Source organism: Arachis duranensis, chromosome 3, assembly GCF_000817695.3.
Source record: "Arachis duranensis cultivar V14167 chromosome 3, aradu.V14167.gnm2.J7QH, whole genome shotgun sequence".
In the NCBI taxonomy this organism is placed as follows: Eukaryota; Viridiplantae; Streptophyta; class Magnoliopsida; order Fabales; family Fabaceae; genus Arachis; species Arachis duranensis.
Window position 1 is genome coordinate 16,095,601 of NC_029774.3, and position 5,585 is coordinate 16,101,185.

At 37.1% G+C, this 5,585-nt stretch overlaps 1 non-coding gene across 1 annotated transcript; it reads left to right on the forward strand.

Annotated features, from left to right (window-relative positions):
* Positions 1-4,326: 4,326 nt before the first annotated feature.
* LOC127746180 (small nucleolar RNA R71) lies at positions 4,327-4,431 on the forward strand. The gene has a single exon (XR_008007800.1). It is a non-coding gene; the product is annotated as a small nucleolar RNA R71 (small nucleolar RNA).
* Positions 4,432-5,585: the final 1,154 nt, after the last annotated feature.

The following is a 5,585-nucleotide window of genomic DNA, read 5'->3' on the forward strand; positions in this document are numbered from 1 at the left end:
AGGATATGGGAGGTTGTGCACACTCTTCTATTATTCTAACTCCATGTCCAATAGAGAGAGATTCAATTGTAGATAGAAACTCCTCCATAATTGAATCTATTTCTTGATCAACCTTCTCATATTCTTCAATCTTGATATGCTTCGGAGGTTGTTGAGATTCACATGGTAGTTCTGTATCTCCTAAATCTTGGACCACTTCCTCCTTTGTTTCAATAACCATGGGCTTCTCCAATTGCTCCACTACTACTACTACCGATTCTTCCTTTTTCACCGGATTCTCCGATATCGTCTCCATGCTTTGCTCTTCCTTTGGCTTTTCACATGGGGCTACGGAAACATCTTGAGTATTCAAACATTGGTGGGCTAAAGTGTGCACCACATTGGTCAAGTTGGTCACAAACTCAAGTGTATCCCGCTTCATGGCTTCTTGTCCTTGAAGTAACAAAGTGAGAGGATCGTCTATTGGAGTTTGGAGTAAATAGGAAGGTTCATTATTTTGGAGAGAGGGTTCATGGTAGGAAGTTGGTTCCTCTTGGTAAAATTGTGGATAAGGTGTGCATTGAGGTGGTTCTTGGTAGTAATCTTGATAGAGTTGTGGTGGTTCTAAGGTTCTTGCTCATAATGATCACAAGGATGTGGTACAGGTGATTGGTTATATGATGGATAAGGGTCACATAAAGGTACTTGGTAGAAAGGGGCTGTGAGTATGGTTGAGCATCATGTTGAAGATAAGATCCATAGGCATATGGTGGTGGATGATTATCATAAAAGGAGTCACCATAGCCATTGAATTGGCATGCATTAGGATGGTAACTATATCTATAAGTGTCAGGAGGTTGTTGCCAATAGGAGTGATCAATTCCTTGGGGCTCCTCCCATCTTTGTTGATTCCATCCTTGGTACATGTTATCATTGAAGTTCACATTTTCTACAACACAATTAGAGCCAAACTCATAGCCAAAGTGAGAATTCATTATGGAAAAACAAAGTAAAACTAATAGAATCTAGTAAACAAGCAAAAGACAAGCTATTCACAATATTTACATATGTACAATAACCGATAACATAACACCATTGCAAATCCCCGGCAACGGCGCCATTTTGATGATTGGATTTTTGACGGTTTAGAATTTCACCAATGAAATCTTGTTGTAAAGTATAGTCTCTAAACCAACAATAATCCTTTCATACAAAAATTTGTTTGTCACAAGTACAAACCCCTAAAATCTATAAACTGAAGTATTTAAACCTCGGGTCATCTCTCAAAGGACTTGCAGGGTAGCGTTTTTGTTATTGGATATGGACTTGTTTATTTTGGGGTTTTGAATGAGAAACATGAATAGTAAATGGTAATGAAATTCTATTAACAAAATGGTCTTGGAAAAGTTTGATGATCAAGGACCTCTATCATTATCACTAGCCACAATTATGATAGTTGCAAGGATCAATCTCACTAAGTCATCCTCTAATAAGTAGCAAAGGAAAGTCAAGTGAGTTATATAAATCCAAGTCCATAAATCCTAGCTTTCTACTAATTGAATTAATGAAGGCTAGAGTCAATGGCTATCAACTATCAATCACTTGGATATTAACAACTCAAGAGTTCCTAAGTTACCTTCCCAAGCCAAAAACATAAAATTCTACTCTAACATCTTTCCAAGCATTTAATCAAACATTTGAAAGGTACAAAAGAAAAGTATAGTAAATCACAACAAGAATAAATGAAAAAAATCAACAACAACAATCAAGAAAATCACAATTATCATGAATTACCTCAAATTACATTATTAAAAGAAAACAAAAGAACAAAAATATATCCACAACAAAGTGAAGAATTACAAGGATTAAAGTACAAAACTAGAAAGAGGGAGAAGAGAGGAACAAGAATTGATAAGGAAATAGTAAATCAAAGCATGAATTAATCCTAGATCTAAGAGGAGAGATTAACCTAAACCTAATCCTAATTCTAATTCTAGAGAGAAGTGAGAGCTTCTCTCTCTAAAACTAACTAATCCTAATCCTAATCTTAATGAGTGTGTAAGATACAAAATGAATGAAAGATTGATGATTTTCCCTTTAATCATTGGTCCTTTAAAGCACTTCAGCACCAAAATTGGTTGTAACTGGGCCCCACAGCTTCCCAGAAATCACTGGACATGTTTTCTATTTAAAAATCACGTGCAGCCTTCGGCGCAGACACGCACGATACACGTACGCGTCCCTTGCCAATTTCACGAGGTGCGCGCGAGCGCCTCGTGCGCCTGCGCGTCCTTGGCCGGGATCAATTCTTTGGCTTTTTGTGCTTCTCTCCACTTGCATATTTCCTTCCTTGCTCCTTTGATCCATGCCTAGCCTATTTTAACCTGAAATTACTAGCGAACACATCAAGGCATCTTATGGAATCAAGGATGAATTAAAATTACCAAATTAAAGGCTTAAAAAGCATGTTTTTACATTCAAGCACAAATACGGGTGAGATCACAAAATCATGCTAATTCATTGGCTAAATGTGAGAAAAGGTTAGCAAAATACTCTAAATTCAACACAAGATAAACATTAAAAATGGGGTTTATCAGTCACACGCAGGGACTTGTGCGTACGCACAGAAGGTTGTGCGTAGGCACACTTTGATTGCTTCTCCTTTGTTTTCTTCATGTGTTCTCCCTTCTTGCATGCTTCCTTCCACTTCTACCAATTCATTCTTACCTAATTGACCTGAAATCACTCACAAAATATATCACGGCATCGAATGCCATAAAAGTGGAATTAAAATGATCAATTTAAGCACAAAAATGCATGTTTTCATATTTAGACTAAATTAGAGAGAAATCATAAAGGTATGCTTTTTTGGTGAATAAGTGTGAGTTTATGTGATGAAATCCGTCCAATTTAAACCAAAATTCATCGTCAAATATGGACTCATCAAGGCTTACTTTGAGAAAGGTATTCTGTATATGATGTTTTAACTTTCAAAACTCTGTATGTCTGTATATAACTAGTTGGCCTAAACTCCGCAGGCAGAGCCTAGTTCCTTATGACTATTATACTATTTTCTATACTTATATCTTGTTATCTTGTATCTATATCTTGTGCCTTAAGTTTGTAGCTTCGTGTGAACGTTTTGCACTTTTGAAACTCTGTTTTGAGTTTATTTCTTCATCGGGCTTCTAGAATTATTATTTCTTTCTATATATTTTTATATATAAGCCGTAGATTTGTCGTAACCTTTGATTAACCTTTGCTTTACGATATGAGGTAAGGCTTAGAGTAATTAGGGTGTTACAATTTGCTACAAGGCCTGTACGAATCGGATATTGATTTGTAGTTTTTTTTAACACTTCCAGAAACTTGGAGTATTATTGTTGTTGACTCTCCTTTTGCAACCTTTGTGGGAATGGAATCCTAGGTGTGTGCACCTTCTCTGTTGTATATGCTTTGGGTATTTGGGGGGGGGTGGTGTATGCATGTCTTCCTCTGCTTGCTTTTTGTTCTCCACTTCTTTGTGGGTTCTTTGCCAAGTACCTTTCTACTTCTTAGATTAATGGCCTTGTACTCTTTCTTAGGATTTGGTACTGTGTAACTTGGGAAGAAGTTTGTGGGTTTTTCTGTTGATTGCTTAGCAATTTGACCCACTTGCACCTCTAAATTCCTAATGAAGGCCTCCTGGTTCTTGAAGTTGGCTCTTGTCTCTTGCATAAAATTTTAGGTTTGTTGCATAAATTCAGAGGTTGTTTGAGACAGTTTGTTCATGGTGATCTCGAGAGAGGAAGGCTTTTGAGGATTTTGTTGTTGTGCTGGAGGTGCTAATTGTTGGTAAGGGGTAATAAAGTTCCTCTGTCCTTGATTTTTTCACCCAAAGTTTGGATGGTTCCTCCAGCCTGGGCTTTGTGTCTTTGAAAATGGATCATTTTGTGGATTTCTTGAAGGATTCCCCATGTATTTACTTGCTCAATGGGGAGTTAGTCATCCTTGAATAGTTCACAATCTTCATCCTGATAACCTCCTCCACACAAATTATATGTTGTGACTTATGTTCTTACAGCTGAGACTTGCATGTGCCCCACTTGTTTAGTAAGTGAGTTGATTTGTTAGGACATGGCTTTGTTTTGTGCCAAACGTGCATCCAGTGTGTCTAGCTCCATCACCCTTATTTTGACTGTTCTTTCGTTTGCATACATGTAATGATTGTTAGCCATTGTCTCTATCAACTCTAGAGCTTCTTCGGGTGTCTTCCGATGCAAGGATCCTCTAGTTGATGAGTCAATTAGGGTTCTGAAGGCATGAGATATTTCATCATAGAATGATTGAAGTTGCAACCACTTAGGGAATACATGATGAGGGCATTTTCTCAACATTCCTTTGTATCTCTCCCATGCTTCATAAAGTGACTCCCCATCCTTCTGTGTAAAAGCATGAATATCATTCCTTAACCGTGCTAGATTTTGTGGTGGGAAGTATTTGGTTAGGAATTTGTTAACCAAATCATTCCATGTTGCTATGCTATCTAAGGGTTAAGCTTGTAGCCACTCTTTAGTTCTATCCCTTAGAGAAAACGGAAACAACCTCAATCTATGGCTTTTGGGGAGACTCCATTGCTCTTTACTGTGTCACATATCTGTAGAAAGCTATATATGTGCACGTTCAGATCTTCGTGAGGATTGCCGCTGAATTGATCCTGTTGTGCCGATTGGATGAGTGAAGGTTTCAATTCAAAATTTTTGGCCACTACGTTGGGTCTAACTATGCTACTATCACAACTGTCAATGGTGGGTCTGGTGAAGTCTCCAAGGGTTCTTCTTGCATTGTTTTGTCCCTCGGCCATTCTTTTCTCTGCCTTTAATTTCTTTCTTCATCGAAATAAAGCTCTCTCTATTTTGGGATTGTATTGGAGAGGTTCGGGATCATCACTCCCTTGCATAACAAATAAACAAATTAAAGGTACATGTGGTAAGAAGAAAAATAAAGGAATGAAGACATAATAATAAATGAAGGAGTAAAACAAAAGAAAATAGTATCTAATTTAGAAATTCAACCAAATGTATGTTGTTAATCTCAATTAATCCCTGACAATGGCGTTAAAAACTTAATGAGCGGAAATTGATGCTCACAGATACTGGAAACTGCACCAGATCATTATAGTAATACTCTGGCGAGTGGATATCATTCCTACAAGGATTAAAGGATTGAGCAAGCAAATATCGAGTCAAATTTCTAATTAGATCGAATGAACTTGGATTCATAAGTGGCTGAACCGTGTCTTGCTGGAACTTTAGAATGTTGAATGCTAAAGACGAAGTAGTGAACATGTATTTTGATTGAGAGAAAACAATGAGTGAGAGTGTCAAGGGTTTTGGAGATATTTAGTTCCCAGGAAGATCAATCCTTATGTTTATCTATTTTGATGCATGCAAAATACCTTTTCACGAGAAATCATAAATAACAGAATCCCAATTCCTTGGCTCCGCAGTTTATCTTCAATTAATCAATTACCAATTCCTTGGTTAACCGATTAATTGAAGAGGTTTAGCACAAATCTAATTTAGTTTCAAATAAAATTCAAAAGTAGTTCTGAGGTCGAATTATAT